Raw genomic sequence first — 20551 nt, forward strand, 5'->3', positions numbered from 1 at the left:
AACAGACAGACAGACAGAAGACAGACAGACAGCCAGACAGACAGACAGACAGACAGACAGGACAGACCAGACAGACCAGACAGACAGACAGAGACAGACAGAGACAGACAGACAGACAGACAGACAGACAGACAGACAGACAGACAGACAGGACAGACAGACAGACAGACAGACAGACAGACAGACAGACAGACAGACAGGACAGACAGACAGAGACAGAGAAGACAGGGACAGACAGACACAGACAGACAGACAGACAGACAGACAGACAGACGACAGGACACAGACAGACAGACAGACAGACAGACAGACAGACAGACAGACAGACAGACAGACAGACAGACAGACAGACAGACAGACAGGACAGACAGACAGACAGACAGACAGACAGAAGACAGACAGACAGACAGACAGACAGACAGACAGACAGCAGGACAGACAGACAGACAGACAGACAGGACAGACAGACAGACAGACAGACAGACAGACAGACAGACAGACAGACAGACAGACAGACAGACAGACAGACAGACAGACAGAAGACAGACAGACAGACAGACCGGACAGACAGACAGACAGACAGACAGACAGACAGACACGACAGACAGACAGACAGACAAGACAGACAGACATGACAGACAGACAACAGACAGACGACAGACAGACAGACAGACAAGACAGACAGACAGACAGACAGGACGACAGACCAGACAGACAGACAGACGTCCGTCCGTCCGTCCGTCCGTCCGTCCGTCCGTCCGTCCGTCCGTCTGTCCGTCTGTCTGTCTGTCTGTCTGTCTGTCTGTCTGTCTGTCTGTCTGTCTGTCTGTCTGTCTGTCTGTCTGTCTGTCTGTCTGTCTGTCTGTCTGTCTGTCTGTGTACCTATTTTCCGCCCGCTTGGGTACGTTGGTAGTCAATGGCCATAATGGTTGCGATTGCTGTGCTGGGGAAAGAGGGTTCAAAAACGAACCGTCTGAAGAACTTGAATTACTGGAGGTGTGCCACTGGTCACGTGCCCGCTGTTTCAATGAACGTATTTCGCTCACACATGAGTTACAGGGTATGGGCCATTGGGTATGTGCCACTCCTCAAAGACCTTCTTTGACGCCAAGTTCGGTCACTGGGTATGGGTCACTACATATAGGCCCATACCCAGCATTACCATCCCGGAGGATCTTCATTGATCCTCCGGGAAGCCAAATTGGGCAGCTGCGTATGTGAAACTCAGAGGGAAAAAATACGGCAGAACTCATCTCAGGGTGGTTGTCGATGGTAATGCGATTAACAAATAAACATTGTAGTGACACACCGCATTTCCAAAGGCATGTTTATTTAACATCTGTAGTGGTGATTCTGAGACTGCTTTTCCGAGTTGCCGACGGGGAGCGCTTCCTGTCCTTGATATATACTCTGTACGAATAAGTATCGCCAGTCGCTCTACGACTGCATTACTTGCTGGGCTCCAGCACTGCTCCCATCAATTCATCCTGGGCATTGACTTTCTTTCTGTCCACTGTACCCTTATTGATTGTGGAATCGGCTTGCTACAGCTTGATCAAACTCGCTAGTACGACGCTCCGACCACACGTCACGCGTGAGCCGCCCGTGTGGTCGGAGCGGTCGGAGGACATGGCATCGGTGCTGTCTTCGCCCAGAGGCAACAAGGACGAGACCATGTCATTGCCTATTCCAGTCGGCTCCTCTTCAAAGCGCAAGTTTTCCATCACTGAACGGGAATGCCTCGCTCCAATTTGGACTTTCGCAAAATTTCGACCATACTTGTGAGTCATCACAGACCAGCATGCGCTATGCTGGTTGTCCTCCCTTAAATACCCTTGCGGATATCGCTAAAGTCAGAAATGGCGAGGACGCACGCGTCGGAATCATGGGCAGCGGAGTCGGGAGGATCCATTGGATGACGGGAGAGGCAGTCGGCATCCTGGTGCATTCGGCCGCACTTGTAAATGACATCAAAAGTAGATCTTTTGATGTCATTGAACTACCCTTGTTACACGTGGGACCCAAAGAGACAAAAACATTGCGCCGGAGCGATGAACGCTATTGCCCAAACGCTAGTCTATGACGATGCGTCTACAAACGTCAGTGATAAGACATATTAGTCTACCAACGAAAAGCTGTGGCTCATTCTCTCTTGACATAGCCATTTTCCTAGCGACGTCGCCAGTTGCCCCTTGGACTCTGTATGGGTAAGACCCGTGTTACTTGCTCCGAAAAGGAAGAGCGTGCCTTCAAGTAGCACCGGCGCGATCAACAGCGAGAATGAATGCGAAAGCGACGAGAAGCCGAGCGCGCAGTGGCCCAATGTGCTGCGGCCGACAGTCCAAGGTGGTGCGAATCTAGTCGCACAATCTCGCTTTCACTCTCACATACAGCATACGGCGCGCGGCGACGCAGCGAAGATATGTGTTCGGTCTTTTCAACCATTTATTATAAGCAGCAAATACAAAAATTTATTATAATTAAAGAAAACAAACAGCTTCGCTGGTCTTCCATCTTCACAAAGCGGATGGGCTCTGAGTTTTTGCTATAATCATTGATATTAGTGCTTACTACACGGTGCTATAAAGCACACTTGCAACAAGAACTTTCGATATGGCATGGTCAGGGTCAATTGAAAGCCAAATAGTTGATGAAAATAAAGCTATCTAATAATTCTCAAGTTGAACGAAAGGACGCCCTAGTATGCCAAGATCACTTTTCAAGCGATGCCTTCGTTTAGAAATTCCTCATGCTCTCCAATGCCTTTGTTGTTGACGTGCAACAAGCAAGACAAGGAATAAAGTGTATGGTGAGAGCTGCAGCGGACGGTTCAACCATTCGCAAGACGTTATTCTGCTGCACTCTAAGTTAGGTGTAGACCAGGTGCATTTCATTCCATGTTCGTTTTGTTGATAAAACAGAGCTCTTCAGAGGATCTAGTGCAGCATAACCTTAAAAATGTTCCTTCATTCACTGCAGTTGTATTCATGTTGTCAAGAGGATTCGAGACCTTCCTTGTGCCTTAGCTCGGTGATATGAAAAAAAAGTCGAAATAGCCATAGATTCCAGTCAAATTATAATATATATATATATATATATATATATATATATGTTGTGTCTTTCAGGTATAAAGCGGCGCGGAAGAATGAAATGCTCATACAACGTAAGGAATGGCAACTGCGTCGGCTATAAACCGATGTGGCATTTCAACCAAAGTTTAGGAACATGTTCAAAATATATGCATGGAGAGTGTTCCGGAAACATTGGAGTTTTTAGCACCTGTAGGCTTTGTATGGAGACATGCAAAAGTAAGTATTAGTTTGCCGTTCACTGACTAGTGATCACCCTCCCAGGTACGTAAATTCCTTAGATATGGGTTAAATAAGGTTGATTTGCGAAGCACCTACAGAAATGGGCAACCAGTGATGAATGTTCGGGTGTCAACAAGAAAGATTTATTAGCAAATGAAGGAAATAGTTTTAAGTAGAGGTGCGATTGCACACCGGCGAAGGCACCGCTCACCTTGAGGCACACAATCCGCGCTTGCATGACGTCGGCACGTGGTGTCTCGCATCGAATTTCTAGCGCGTCGCATCCATCTAAAGGGCGGTAATGATCTAGAAAGGCGAAGCGCATTATGGCGCCTGGAGTGCGTAGATTGAGATGTGTAAGTCGGCTCACGTGGCGTATGTAAAGGCTGGTGTATATTGCATCAAGGGGGAGAGGAAAAGTTAGATGGCTGCTGACGTGTCATCTCTTCCCCTCACCAGGGAAACGCCCCCGGCGGAGGATTCGAGCTTGTTACGTACGAAGGGCGATTCGCCACATATAAACGCTCTCACATAGTATTGACGTGACACGCTACGAAATGTGATACGCTACGGTCGCATTAATTTCAACAATGCTATGTATTCCGCTTTTTATGCTACTTGATAGGGGCAAACTGGAACGTCGGAGCGCATGCGCTGCTCTTTGCACGTCTATGGCTGTAGGCGGGGTAGGTACATGTGGACGTGTCGGGCCTAAGAAAAATGTGATGCGAAAGAAATAGTCGAGAGCGATAGAGCTTATTCGTTGGTAACGATGTTACTCATGGCGCATTCACGGAATCACTGCCCTCAACCTTGGCAGCTTTCAGGTCTTTATCCCGCTCCACAGGATGAATGTCCCATATTCATTTATACGCTTGGCCCATTAAATAGTGCAGTCAACACACACACATATATATATATATATATATATATATATATATATATATATATATATATAGTGAGACGTCGACCGCTGAGATGCCTTTGCTTCCGAGCAGCCGCCCGAGACAGAGACGAAGCACCACACGAGACAAGAGATGATGATCACTAACTCGACCCCCCCCCCCTTCAGGAAAGCGGTCAGCAAGACCGCAAGCTAGAAAGGGTAGGTACGGCCAATGTAGGGTTTCAGGCGAGATACGTCAACAATTTCCTTAGTGCGGCGGCGGTGGTCAGTAGCTGAGCTGACAGGAGTGACGCGGTAGTTAATGGCCCAAGTTCTTTGCAAAACGGTGTAGGGGCCGACATATCTGTGCACAAATTTTTCACAGAGCCCCGGTGCGCGAACAAGTGTCCACAAAAGAATTTCGGCACCTGAGCGGAACGAAGCAATGCGACGCGTCGCATCATTGCGAATTTTTCTTTTGTCCTGAATGGTAGCGGTGTTGCGCGGGCAATTTCACGGCAGCGGGCGATGCGAGCAGCAAATTCTTCAGGAAGAGATGCGGATGGAGCTGCAGGTGCTTGAAGGAGGGTAGTGTCCAAGAGTATTATACGCAAACGTCACGAAAGATAGAATGGTGTCCCAGTTTGTGTGACTGGGTGGAACAAGCATAGACATCATGTCGGACAAAGTTCGACAAAAACGCTCTGTAAGACCATTTCTTTGCGGATGGTACGCTGATGTGGTCTTATGGGTGGTGTGAGAGGCCTGGAAGAATTCGCGAAGGAAATGCGATAGGAACGTCTTGCCACGGTCACTCAGGAGAACAGGAGGTGCGCCGTGGAGCAAAAAGATACCATGCACGAAAGACTCGGTGACTACGGAGGCAGTAGCAGAGCGAAAAGCAGCTATATCAGTGTAGCGCGTTAGATGATCCACCGCGGTAACGATCCAGCGGTGACCAGCAGGGCGTGAGTGCGAGGGGTCCGTAGAAGTCTGCCCACAATTTCGAAGGGGGTGGACGGGCATGGTAGAGGCTGCAGAGGACCGGCTGGAAGGGATGTCTAGTGTTTTCTGTGTTGGCATGACACGCAGGATACCAACGCATTTGGAGAGAGAGGTGGGAAGGCCCGGCCAGAAACAACGTATTTTGATGCGGTCGTAGGTCTTGTGAAAGCACAAGTGATGAGCCATCGCATCGTCGTGAAATGCTTCTAATACTTGGAGCCGAAGTGAGCGAGGTATGACTGGTACACATCGGTGAACGGAAGGATGGTAGAATAATCCAAATAACGCTCCACCTTGCAGCTTAAAACGTGAAAGTTCTCGTCTTAAGCGACTGTTGGGGGTTTGTGCCAAGCCAGTAAGTCGGTCGGTCAGCGTACGGCAGGATGGTTCAGTACATTGGAGTGAGACGAGGTCAGTACACGGAAGAAAGTCAACTGTGGCAACCAACTGTCCCGGGCTACCTGGTGTGTGCTGAGACATGTGGCTGGATGGTGACGTGCAGACCGTAGGTGAGGCATGGGCTTTTGGAGATAGCGGGCAGCGCGACAAAGCGTCGGCATCTTGATGTTGTTTGCAGGACCTATACGTGACAGTGAAGTCATATTCCTGCAAACGCAGTACTCAACGGCCGAGGCGTCCAGACAAGTTTTTCAAGGACGACCACCAACAGACCAACAGAGAGCATGGTGGCAGGTCACAAATATGAAAATGGCGGCGGTAGAGATAGGGTGGAAATTTTTGTATTGACCACACGATGACGAGGCATTCCTGTTGGGTGATTGTGTAGTAGCGCTAAGCAGGAGAAAGAGCACGACTTTTATAAGCCACGACTTGCTCTTCAGACTTGTGATTTCGCTGCAGCAGGACAGCGCCAATTCCATGCCCACTGGCATCGTGTGTAGAATTTTTCGCGACTTCGGAGCGTCCAGAGGATAGGCCAAATATCTGGCGAAATTGCTGGGTGAATGATGGCCATTCCGAAAAGTAACTTTCGTGGTTAAAGAACCCCGTCTTGACGACTTCGGTGAGGTAAAAAGCGACATACCGCAGTTTGTGCGAGTCGTCCCAATGGTTGACTTCGCTTTTTGTGTTGTATAGTGCTCGAGCCAATCTTCGGCGTCGTCGCTGCGGAGGCCGGCAAAGACGGGAGGGTCTCCGTGTTTGGTGTTCACGGTCTTTGTATAGCCCAGCTGGCTGAGCAGAGGTGGTAGTAGCAGTGTTGGATGGGTTGGCTTCTGCCATCACCGTGTTAGGCGAGAGAAAACGACCACCGCGGACCGGACCGGAGCTCCAGGGGAATCGGGATAGTAAGAGGACGTGGGAATCGAAGCACACTCCACCACTTGTGAGACGTTGACCGATGCGATGCCTTTATTACCGAGCAGCCGCCCGAGACAGAGACAAGAGACCGCACAAGACAAAAGGTGATGATGAGTCGTATGTACAAATGACGATGACGGTATTCCCAAATAGCGCTCACAATATATATATATATATATATATATATAGTGTGTGTGTGTGTGTGTGTGTGTGTGTGTGTGTGTGTGCGTGCGTGTGTGCGTGTGTGTAAATAAAAAATGTGCAAGCGCACGTAGCAAAGCAAAAAAAAAAAAATGTGGTTGATCCCTCTTATATAGGAATCGGTATAGAACACGAAAGTGAAACGTGTCTTCACAGAAGTAGTGTAATGTTTATTGCACATTGATATATAATGTCTATTGGTGTTTTGTGGCTAAAGCGCTCTTAGGCGTTGATGCACCCACGCTGACGCCTGGTGGCACGTCTCCTCCATCACGACTACCAACGTCGATGACCATGAGCAACCGTCGTGCATATGGAAGCTGCACTACGCTGCACACGCTAGCACAACGCGAAAGACGAAGCACGTAACTGACACACTAATACAACGCGCAAGACAAAGCACGTAACTGAATCGTCACCGAGTCAAATCAGCGCGTACAGCGCGTCGTAATTGCAGCCTCCGCGATCAACTTCAGAAACATTTTCAGAGCTAATTGCGGAGGCCACGCTCCGCTGTGCTGAGTACGGTGAACGCCACCTAGGTGGCGTTGGTAGTGCTTCTTGATTTCACCCACCACAAAGTACAAATTATGTTAATAGCCATGGCTAGGTGGCGTATGCCACCGCCCGATTTAAAGGGTTCAGCCTCATCCATCCAACCATCCATCCATCCATCCATCCATCCATCCATCGATGCCAGCGTCCCTTCGAATGCTGGCATCGAGGCGTCGTAGTGCTGAGACCACCGAAGCGTTCACTGTCGGTGCGCGTTAGTGTCATAATGCAGTACTTCTCTTTTCTGCTCGTAGGCGGCGGCACCGCCCCGAGCAAGAGCGCGGGTACACGGAGGAGTGTTAGATATATAAGGCGCGTCTGTGTAGCTCTCTGCAAATGCGTTTGTGGCGCAATGGGTTAAACGCTCGGCGATCTATCGTCGCGGACCGAGAGGTCGTGGGTTCGATTTCCAAATTTTGCATGTTTGTGGAACTTTTTCTTCTGGTTTCTTTCTTTGTATTATGTTCGTGTACATTGTAAGCTGACGTATTTTCGTGACGGAAATACGTCAGTGAAGTCTTGGTGGACCCCGGCATAAAACACTTTCGTGTTAAAATATTTAATGTCGACTTCTAGGCCGGGGTCCGGCCTTCATCAAGAAGGCCGGACTCGGGCCAGAACGACCAAATTAGTTGTTTTTGCTTTGCTACGTGCGCCTGCACTTCTGTTCATTTATTAACCACCGGAATATATATATATAGTGAGGATATGCTGGGATCCGGTAGTTGAACAGGCACTTGTAGGTTGAGGACGCACGTACAAAAGCAAAAAAACGATACTTTACGTCCTACGTCACCTCCGGGGTGACTTCGTCAGGGAATGACGAAGTCATCGTTCACTGAAGAAGACCGGACCCTGGCCGTAACGTAGAAAATACAGTATCGTTTTTTTTACGTGCGTCCTCAACCTACACGTTCTTTATTTATTTATTTATTTATTTATTTATTTATTTATTTATTATTTATTTATTTATTATTTATTTATTTATTTATTTATTTATTTATTTATTTATTTATTCAATGTTCCTGGGTATGTAGACATCTTAGGTGCTGAAGACAAACCTTGAAAGAATGGTTGTTTAGTTAAAAATGGGTGAAAAACTTGTCATGTTCGGGTATATATAAAGCTCTACAAAAATTGTTACACCGTATATAGCTCGTGTCTTCTTAATATTATACAACGGGAAATGATTATATGTTCTACCTATTGTCGTGCAATTGCTTTCTGAATAACTGTAGTCACTTGTACTTTAGGTGCCATACAATTTCGGAAAGTTCATTTTTTTTTGAAGAAAACATTTCCCGGTTAAAGCCATATATAATTTCTTTAAACATACCCAATTCCTTACCAGATTTACCAAAGCATTTAAACGATTCATTTTCTTGGGTAGTTTAAACTGGACGTAAACTAGAAATGGCCTATGCGCTTGATCACTAGTATTGCTTTATCGAGGCGGTCAATGCGCGTAGTTTCGTGATTTTCTTGCCTAATGATGTGCTGTGGCGTGTGTGTTGAAGCCAATCGGCAACACTCAACTTGCGCATAGTAAGAGTACGCATGCGCTTATAAAGATGCGGACTTCTAAGAAGTACGTACAGACTACTCGGTAAATTCTTAGATAGGCCAGCTTTTTCACAATAAAAAAAGCAGTATCCTGCACAACCGAACAATAAGTACACAACTTACGTCAACAGAAAGTAGCACTGGTGTAAGCCAGAGAAAATTGGAAGGCGTGGTCGGTAATCATGTCTCAGATTTAAATTAGGCAAAATCGATGAAAGCAAAGTAATGAGTGCGTGTGCTTTTTCTTAAATATCTTCGCGCATTATTGTGGGCTCGTACAAAATCCTTGCCGCATATTTGCATAGCCCAATAAAAGATAATTGCACCCTTAGAAGGAGGTCAGATGAGTCAGAATCCTTTGTGGGTTGCAGGCTACCATTACGGAATAATACATTTTTAAAAGATTCTGAACTGTTCAATCAACAGTAACTCAGCGGTAGCACAGAAGGTACGCTTATTTGTGCAAAGAGATTGAGGCACTGAAATTCTGTCGACAATTGTTGATCAATGCAACATACACTCCGCATAGTTATGTCTCTTAAATGAAATATAAGTAGGCTAAGATATATTCCAAACTTCAGCAACGCATATCCCTAAAACGACAATTTTAGAGGACTAGAGACAATCTGATAACTGGGGTAATTCGCGCCAGGTTAACTGAAAATTGTTGAAGACACTTCGAGGAAGTCTAAATAGAGAAACCACATAATATTAGGACGAGCTTTATGAAAACATCTTTTCTCTACTTGCCGCTTTTAGTGCACTTAAACAATTTGACTGTCTGAGGATAATCATCGCATTTTGTTGAGTGCAAGTTCATCCCGCATTGTCGGCCCATGATGTATAGAGCATTTTGTGTTGGTTGAAGATGTTCACTTCTGCATACAATTTCTTGTTTACAAATTTAAAGGAGTCAGATATATACACAGGTTACATCACATTCGAGAAATAAAATATTGCTCACATACTAATTGCTTGCATGAATGCCATCCTTCAACGACGTTCCCTGAAATCACATATGCATCGTTGGACTACGTGGAGCGTACGTCTCCTATTCTATAAAAGAAACATATAAGAAAACATGGTATGCCAGTAGGTAACAGGTAACGTAGCTCTTAAACTGAGGAGGAAATCAAGGAAATCAGAAATCGATGTCCCTTAATTTGAAAAAAAAAGCATTGAAAGATAGGTAGATGGAGACGAACGTAATCAACGTTAACCTTCAGGCGCAATTCGATGATACCGCGGGAAAGCTAAGCAACATGTTTTGTTTGAATTGATCCATCACATTGACTGACTGCATAACTGATCAAATATGCTATATTCAGTTCAAGCGCAGTTTGAGGAATTGCCAAAAAAAGCATTATCGAAAAATAGCTTCACCAGTTCACTACTTTTCTTTTTTTTTCAGAGGGAGTTATTATCTCTAAAGTATGCCCTGCTCTAGAGAAGTATGCATAACTGTGCAATGAAGCGACCACACTGCTACAAGTATGATAATATTATCCTGATTTATCGTATGCATTGATGACCTAAATACACTTTAATAAAGAAAAGAGACATTTGACTGATGTGTGCAACGCCGGCCCATAGTAATGTTTTACGGCGGTCGTTGTGATGCGCGATACGCTACAATCAGTGACCATGAAGTTTGAGAGTGCCGTGTTGCGCTAGGTTACAAATACTTTAACATGCGTTTTGTCAATGAGCGTCTTCAACCAAAGAAAAAGAACAAATGCTAGAAATAGTACTGCAGTCAAACCCACATATATATCGAATTAGAAGAGGATACAAAGAGCTCGATATATAGGTAATTCAATATATAAAACACAAATTCTATACAAACATTTTCGAGCTCATTTTACTTCTGTTCGTTCTACACAATAATTTGTCATGTGCGAGTTCGCCTGTACAGGAATGTTGCGAAAAAGAAATCCAACTTTTGCTAATAACTGCTTCATGCGGAAAACGTTAAATTTAGTAATCATGAAATGACTTCCCTAGAAACATTATGCATATAACACCATAATTGGTCGGCGTAAAGTTTGTACTAAGCTTTCCATCGTTTACACATTTTAGCATGTGCTTTGATTGAGCGAGAGTTCTCATGAAATGACTTTAGCGTAGATACATTCTCTTCTTACGAACTCAACCTACCTTGAATATTTCCGTAAAGAACTGTTCATACCAGACGCACCGTTTGTGCTAAGCCTAATATGGACATAACGAAGCCGCGCCACCTGGTGAGAAAGACTTGTAGAATATATGCTACATCGGATTATCTAATAAAAGTAACAATGATTCGCCATCCCGGCGCTGCGAAAGTGGATGCCCAGCGAAGCTGTTGAAAACCACCGCTACGACTGTTGAGGGGGTGTGCTATCCTTTATTGCTTTAGAGTAATCGTAGTAATGGTAATTTAGAGTAATGGTACTTATGGGAGTAATGGCACTTTAAAATCAGTTGAAATGACACCATTGAAATCAGTTGCTCGGCTGGTTCATTTACATACGAAATGCTAGGGACGTCACTCCCCACGTCGCAAGCTGCCGTCGTCACGGCAGTTTGCGCAAGAGTAATCATTACGGGGAAACGTATGCGGGGAGCGGTACGTGGTCAACAGCACCGTATCATCAATTATATGGTTTGAATGATTGTTGTGTGCTGGTTCTTTATTGAAACCTATGCTGTTTTGCTTGTTGTAAGCGCGACTCAAATAAATGTATGCACTGTTTGCTTCACTTTACTGATTGCTTTAAGCCTGTGCCTTACGCGGCGACGAGACACAGCTCCTACCCTGCACAGCCGCCGGGATCGGCGCACATTTTTGCTGACGGAGGGGGGCACGAGCAATGCCAACCACCGAGATGCTAACAGCTTCGCTGCAAATTCTTCCAACCGATTACTTCCCTTTTGAAGCAGTTCGCAATATGGACTACTTGCATTGGCACACTGCATATCACTTGCATGTCCCGCGTCAAACCAAACCACACAAAAAATTACGCGCGCTCCCGTCTCACGCGAACATTTCAGCTTTAGCGTTATGTATAGAACGCTACAATGATACGGTACTGCGAGACACCATTCACGCATACTCCTTTTATGCCGTAGACTAGCGCAGCATTGGTGACAGTTGTCATAGGTTAGTGCGTTTGGGCAATCCTAATGGTGTCCAGGCCACACGTTTGCATCCGGATTTTCTCCCCATTTGATGTAATATGACAATATTATATAAGTGGTCTCAGCCATATGAACCATTCCTCATTCAGCCGAAGTTCAGTTCGTTATATAAATTAAAATTACGTTTTGTAGTTATTATTAAGATCATCGCCCCGTTTTGATGCTTCTATGCCTGAGGCTCTTTCAGCTGCGCGTAAAATGATGTGTGGTATCAAACGTGCAAGAAGTTCTTGGATGTTCTCGCCGCTTCGGTTGGTGTCACGAAGCGTGGTACGGCGGAGAATCTAAAGCACGTACTCCTGCATTCTACAAATATGCAACAAAGAGGGAATAGCTACTGAGCTGGCATCGCACACGAAGAATTTAGGCAGGCAGTGCTGTATAGTGTTGCCATTTCAGCGATATTGTCGCTTGATTTAGCGACCTTATTATCCGTTTGGCAAATAAATTTTGTATTTAGCGACCGACCATTTTTTGGCGACATGACAGAACAATTCGTGACATTTTACCGTCTCAGAAGTTAGGAAACTTAATTAAAAGTTGCATTCCCGGTCAGGTGCCTTTATTCAAACACAGCAATACAGCATTGGCTGTATGGTGCGTTGGCTCTGTGACCATGATAATACAATGGTTTTCTTCAGATAGGTTGTGCTCACTCCGTGCTTGTGCTTCATGTGCAGCGCGGTGGTCGTCCCAGGCATCACATTCCGCTAAGAAAATCCCAGTAATCTTTTTGTTTTACAACAAAACCGGTTTTATATGGGCACTAGTTTATTCTTGTCAGTTTTACTAAACAAAGTTCGATTGATGAACGTTGGCAAGCGTAAAAGTATCAAAGATAAATGTAAAAAAGTGTATATTGGTATTTACAAAGAAGCTAGTGCGGAATCAGACCAATCGATTCTAGAAAAGCTTTAGGTTTGGATTTCTGATCTTGTTCACATGAATATGAACACGCCGCTCTCATTTCTAACAGCTTTTGGACAAATGAATACTGCATGAAGATTCCGGATGGATCAAGAGTTAGAAGCATAGTATTTGACCTACCAAGATTAGCTTGGAGCGCGTGCGGCGTCTAAAGCACTAGACGTGCGCTCCGGATCAGTGGATGACCTGCATAAAGATAATGCATTTGTCATCACCGTGTTGACAACATACTACCAAGCGCGTGCCAAAGAATGTCCTTCTTTCACGAACTCCGAGGAATACAAACTTGACAGTGATATCCAAGTGCCTTATTGTTCGCCCTAGGAAAATGAGGTTCTTCGTGGTTCTTTTTGATTAGTGGTTCGAGCACTGAGTGACAACCTTTGTTTCTTGCTCAGCAACTTCTGGTTAGGGACCGACTTCCGGTTTGTCACCGAGGTGGGACGATATTAAAAATGAATCATAGCAAAATAAAAACAGGTAGATATGAATGGTTCGAATTATGGTTGATTATAGACATGACATAAGAGCATAGGTTTAGTACACTAAAGATCTCCGTGATGAGCTAATGTTTGCACATCACGGAGCACAATCCAGGGGACTTACCGAGGCTTGCTACCACTGCTAGTGAACACAGTGGTAGCATTGTTGTGAAATGATATGTTGTGAAGAACCTCAGGGATCCTGCTGAAAATAATATACAATGACCAAATTCTCGCTTGGAATATGGGAAGCAACGCTTTGGTGATGCGGGTATATATGTGTAGTACAACTGTACATTTTCTACAAAGAGCTTTGAACCATGACGATTACGTGACCGCCAGGCGATACGGCAAGACGCGACTCACGCGACCACCTCCAGGATGAGCCCACTCTGTTTTGACAATGTCTCCAGGGTCAGTTTGATTCACTCAGCGAGAAACCGACCGAGTGAACGACTGAACTCCGGGAAAGATAGATAGGTTTGCATCAATAACGAAATAACGTGAATGCGTATATTTGGTGCATTGCGGATATTTAGACTTTTTTTTTGTCTCCCTTCGAATTTCTTCTAAAACAGGTGGCCACTGACAAGTCTTTAGGAGTAATACTGATAGGGTTACACGTAGACCTATTTGTTTTCAGTGCATTGCTGTGGTGAGATATTCGGCAAGATAGCAGCAGCAGCACACAACAGGAGCCCTGCATTGAGATAGAATCACAATGAATCTCTCCTTCTCAGACGCCACGGCGGTAAGGCAAGAGGAAGCTAGGAAATTACAACGAGGCGAATACTCTTGTTTTCGCCTGTCTTAGCGGATGCTTAAGCGGTATATCAGCTCATTTCGCACTCATATTTAGTCTTGTAACCCTCACGGATGTGTATAACCACAGATATTGGCATCGCGAGCCCAATCACGGCAAGAAGAGGCGGTTCCTTTGGTGAATCACCCCCTGTTGCCGTGGATCTGCTCGCGATGTCATCGCTTTGCCGAGGCGCACGCTGCCGACGTATACTCACTTTCGAACGGCATTTCATTCGACCATCAAAATATCAGCCTCCGTTCCAATCTGTGAAAGTGAATGTACAGCGAAGCTGGTGAGGGCGTTCGACAACCACCACCACCACAAGCGACGTACTACGTCACGCGCGTACGCACGTGTGTGGAAGTGGAGCATACATTCTCATTCTTTTATAGGCAGTCCGCCAAGCGCAAGTGTCTTATAGAACTAAAGTAACGCTTAAAAGTAAATTGCGTCCGAAAATGAATAATGGACGACTACCACACAAGCTGCAGACATGATAGCTTCGGAATATTATTCGAATGTACGAGGAAACTTAAATTTGTTGCGCGGACACGAAAAACAATCACAGGCCCGCGCGGCACAAACAGCACAGTCACAGCGTAAGCTGGTGGAGCCGCTCAAGAGCAGCTCCAATTTCGGCACCACGCACAACAGCTTCTTCGCGGCAAAGTCTCTTCGCCTCGTTTTGAGGAGAACGGTCTGAGCTATCCGCCTGGCGTCGACTGCAAGCTGCGGCTTGTAATGCTCTCGGCAAAGCAGTCTGCTGAGCTCGATGATGCCTGGTTGCAGCCGCGCACGAACCTTTACGATTCGCTTCTTCAGCAGTGGTTTGTACCTTGCGAGGAGACGCCATAACGTGTACCGAAGAGGTATCCAGAATACGTAGCGCACATCTCCCATCCCTTGACCCGTGGCACGGTACGTTGTTGTTGTTGATGATGATGATCGTTTATTGGAATGTTCAAAACGGGCTGGTGACAATAAGTCGCCTAGCCTGTTTGTGTTAACCAGGTCCAGTTGCATGCAGCATGCTACTATATGCAACTTACGTATCGGGCACGCTGCGTTTGCAGGCGCCTTAACTAGATGGCGCCACTATACTCGTGGAGGCTCGGGATCGCGTTGATTGCGCGCCTCGTCTGAATCGCGTCTCGTCGTATGCGCCTGCGCACCTGCCTAGGGCGCGTTTATAGGGCATTTTCCCGCGACCTGATAGCAAGCGCTTGCGCGGCTCAATGATGGAGTATCTGAATCCCGGGCTGCAGGCCTCGGTTTGATCCCGGCGGGAACCAGTTCTTTTTTTTTACATTTCCGGAGATAGCGGCTACGGTCACCGGACACCGTTGGCGGATCGGCGGCGGTGGACACCATCGCGAACCGAAACGGCGATTCTAATGATCCCATAACAGCTACGCTGTAAAATTGTGTAATTGCCGCAGCGATAAGTGTCAAAGACGATGCCGCCCGTGGCGAGAAACCCTACCTCAAGAAAAAGATGAGGCGCCGAGACCTCAACCGGAAGTTGAGGAATAGCCTCCGAGTTTGGCACGTCGTAGGCGCCAAAAGGGGTAAGCAGTGATCAAAATCAATTTTAAACTGCGCGCCATGGCGGCATTCAGTATGCAGAGCCTTGTGGTAGCCACTGCGCATAGTCTTTTTGTAGTACTCCGCTGAAGCCTTAGCAGTGCAAGGCATTGAAGAAGGTGCGGGAGCACCGCAATGGGGATCAAAGATGATCTTTGACTGCCAATAACTCCGCTTTGAAAAAATGCCCCGAAGTACATTTTGCTGTGGAGTGTTTATGGTATAGTGTATTTCGTAGTAAAATGCACTTATAGACTTAACAATAAGTATTTCAAACTTCATATTCACCAAACTATCACCTTTTCTACTGAGACACGGCCTTGACCCATCACGGCTTGCTGCAGGACGCGTCTCATTTTTGGAATATGGCCTTCGCAATGGGTGGTTTGCCCATGCCTTTCGCTTTACCGGTGGGGTCACTGATTGCCAAGGCAGTTTTGAGCACGCTTGACATTATAAAACAGACGCATTATGCTGCGAGCCTTGAATGTACCTTCGCCCATTGAAATTCTTTCCGATCTCTTTAGTGAATAAAACATTCACGCAGAAACTCCCCTAGGAGTTGTCCAAGTATGCGTAAGCATTGTGGCACTTGCTCATCTCCAAGCAGCCCGGTGTCATCAGTGTTAAGACACTTGATCCGGCCAGTACAAACAACAGCGCTGCCGCAACACGAACTGGTGTGGACGGTGGCGCAAGATGGATTGATAACGCAAGCAAAGTACTGCAGGTGGCGGTGCCAGGTGCGCTGATGACGTTCCAATCATAAGCCATTGAATGTTCTTTAGCGCCTTGTCCATCCTTGTCGTACCATTATAAACCATGATCAAAGAAATCCGGTGACGGCACGGACTGATCGAACCTACTCTGGCGCGGCCATGGGGACTGTAGCTTGAAAGGGATCTTCGACGCGGTAAGAGAGTGCCGGCTGCTGATAGCTCCACGCGCTGTATTTTTGCCGCTACGTTCGCGTTGAAGTGACAGGCAGCACCGTTGCTCGCCGCTGCGGGCTCTATCTTGACAGCGATCGTACCGGACCACCAGATGGACTGACGGACAGTTTTCTCATCGCGTAAGCATGGAAATGCTTACGCATTCAACAGGTAATAGAGACGACAAATGTCCTCAAGTGAGCGTTTACTTTTTTATCAAATATTGAGAACCGGCAGCGGCATCATTTTTTCATACTGCATACATATTCCTGAATTTGTTGCAGTTGGAATTTATGGCCATTTGCCCCCACAAAAAAGCCCTTGGCAAATTGAGACTAAAATTCTTTAGCAATGCTTTTACAGTTAAGCGCCTCTAAAACAAATTGCTTGGGACCTGTAAAATTATTTGTTATACATTTCACTTCCTTGTACACGTCGTGCACGACAAAGCTCACCATAAAACTTGGAAATAATTCTTATTTCGTGACACAGGTTATTTCGTTGTAGAGGCGTTCGTTGTAGGCGCACTCGACTGTATTGTTCCACAAAAATGTCTCCTGGTTACTCAGACACCACAATTTCCAACAAAACAGTTACTTGAACAATACCAACTGTATGATTTAGGTCAATATCTTTATGATATTTACAAAGAAGGCCCGCACAAATTTTTCTGCAATGTGGTAAGCCTAGTATGACTTGCTCAAAGGCTTCTTTCCTTAGTTTTAAACTGGTTCATGTTCAACGTGGTCGGCTTGCTGCACCTGTTTTCCTGCATCAGCAACGCCTTCAATGTGTTGTTCGTTGTTTACATAAGATATGTATTTTAGTGTGAAGGCAGCTATTTACTCCTACAGTTTGGTTTTGTTGCAGCATGGATAAGCCGGGGATACGACGACCTATGGTCCCCATATGCACTGATTGTAGCGTCGACGTGTCTTCACTAGCATGTTGGTGTCTATTTACACTGTATCTCCTTTGAAGGTTGAATCCCCTGAACAGCTCCGGGTATAAGATTGCTTAACTGGCAGTATTTTTTCAGTGGTCTTTTTGTTTGGAGTCTGCGTCCCACCAAAGAAGCAACGACATCGTAGACTACAATGTTCTTTCAGGATGTTTGCCTTCCACGGCCGCAGAAAGACACGGTCCATGCAAACTAATGAAATGGGGCAGCACCACAAGAACTTTATGGTTAATCTCAGAACACGTTGAAAGTTGAAATACTCAACAATACTGGCACGTATGCAAGCATTATTATTATTTGATTTGTAAACGTATACACAGAAAAGTGAAAGCGAAAAGCAAGGCTGGCAACTGCCACCAAAGCATTAAGGCAGCACCGTTGCTCGCCGCTGCGGGCTCTATCTTGACAGCGATCGTAACGGACTGCCAGATGGACTGACGGACAAAACAAAACAAAGCACAAAACAAGCATCAAATGAAAGTACAACACAAGAACACCTTATGATGTGCGCAGCACGCAGACAGGAAAAGAGTGACCACAACACTCGCAAGTAGTAATGCAGAACTATCGATAGCACTATCGATACTATCGATAGTTGAGTCACTATCGAACTATCGATGGAAAAAAGAACTATCGAAAGCACTATCGATAGTAATTTCGACAGTACTATAGTAGTGGTGGTAACCATGACATGACTCTTCGTTATCGCAGTCTACCCGTCACCGAGCTCTGCAGATTTACCCTACCTAAAGTTGATCGGTAAAGTGTTAGGGTCGCAAATGTCCTTGTGCTGGCAACAGCGACCCGAGACGCACGGTTTGGCGCGCCTGCTTCTGAGCTGAATTCGAGAGGAAATATTACGTCAGCACGTATGCTTGCTGAGTTTCAAGGTCAGTGCTTGAATTGAATCGAAGCTGTATAGAAATGAAATCAAGGAATTGAACGTGCCCTTGACAAAACAGTTGCGCACTATGATTTGTTGCGCAGCACACCACTCCAGCGCCCTAAACAAGTCTGCTTACGAATGTATATACGCACACCCTTCCTCAAAAGTTTTCGTAACACTAGATGCGAGTAAATTCTAAATTTCATCACCGCCTAGGCACAGGTCCTTCAACGGAAAGTAGAGCTGATACTTCTCCGTACTATCATCATATTCCTAACATACATTTCAAACTGTGGCGAAGTAGCAAGAAAATATAACTTATTCTCATTTTCCGTGTTCCGAAATATTCTGAGGGCCGCTGTACATATAAGGACGTGCAAGGACTACCGATGGTACTATTGATAGTAACACCGACTGCGCTATCGATGGTAACTATTGATATTTTATCGATAGTAATGCTATCGATAGTGTTTTTACACTATGGATAGTTTAAAAAAAACTATTGATTCTATCTATACTCAATTTATCGATAGTTTTGCATCACTACTCGTAAGACACCCATGACACAGCTCACCATCAGGAGCAATCTGTCTTGGCAATCCCCGCACACAGCGGCAGCATCTGAAACCACACCGAGCGTCTAGGTTGTAGATTGTTACTATTGCACTGCAGAACGTATTCTAAACGTCTAATGCGCGTTCAAGACCGGACGTGGGCCAGTGGGTTAGCGCTGCCTGTGCATCCCGCGCAACGAAGACATTTTAGTGTTTTTTGGAGACACTGGTCTCAATGAGACACTTTATATAAATGTTAGGTGCTGTGATTTGTGAATGTTCTGTACCTTTGTTGTTAACTATGCACATAATTTCATTATACAGCGAAGCTGTCTATGGCTAGGCCAACCCTCTGCGTGTGAGTGAGCAGAAAACTCTCCAAAGCAAGGAGTGGGCATGCGCGAAGAAAACTTAGTGCGCGTGGGGCCAATTCATAGAGGGAAAGGGAGCGTGGGAGTCTTTTGCGGCGAACGCGCCATCGGCCACAGTATTTGTGAATTAGTTGGCGAGCCACAAAGGAAAATACAACAATCTCGCCACAGATCGCGCGTTCTGAAGCCACCTGTGTCGGAAACCACGTTTCTGTGTAGTAGTGCCTGTCCGATGTAGTGCTCCGACGTTAGCATGGGACCGCCGGAGCGTGTGGTTTGTACGCCCGAGGAACAGCGAGCGTACGAGGAGTGACGCCGCTAGCGTCATTCGCTCTACCGGTGAGCATTTATTTTTAGAAGTCGAAATTCCGAAATACGACGCTCCGCATGTCACGTTTCCGATGAACGTATGGGGTGACTGTGCAATTTTACTTGACAATTCTTGTTTTCCTCCCAATAATGCAGCTCACCCTCATTCGCACTTTATCATGCATAAGCGTTGCCTCCTTGCCTTGCTGTTTCTAGTTGTTAGCACTACTCCAGACAAGCTTCCTTTTCCTCCTATGTTTGGAGTAATCATTCCGGATGGATAATTTAGTTCTTTTGAGTACATTTGCACTTTTAATATTAGTTTCTTTTTATATTATAATGCTGAAAGTGCACAATTACAGGTATCGTTTACCAGGTTTTCCAAGGAGGCGAATCCCCCCCATTGAAGCGCAAGACGCGTTTAGCTTGTCGCGAAAGAACTCGGTAATAACTGTCTGCTTTAGATCCTGTTCTGTCTATTTTAGAATTCTCAGGTACGTCAAAGAAAGTCGCATTAGAATATCTGCTTCGGTTTCTGAGCTCGGCAAACTTCTCGCGAATAAAACCAACGGATCTTTCGAGATTGTCAACACGGGCACCTCGTCTTTCCAGGTCAGTGAAACACCAGTTGAATTCAGTGAATAGATTATCCAGGGCAGTTTTCTAGGTTTGCAGTGCATGAACTTCGGTAAATAATTTGTTCTGGCTATTTCATAACT

The sequence above is a fragment of the Dermacentor silvarum genome, chromosome 7, assembly GCF_013339745.2.
Source record: "Dermacentor silvarum isolate Dsil-2018 chromosome 7, BIME_Dsil_1.4, whole genome shotgun sequence".
Classification (NCBI taxonomy): Eukaryota; Metazoa; Arthropoda; class Arachnida; order Ixodida; family Ixodidae; genus Dermacentor; species Dermacentor silvarum.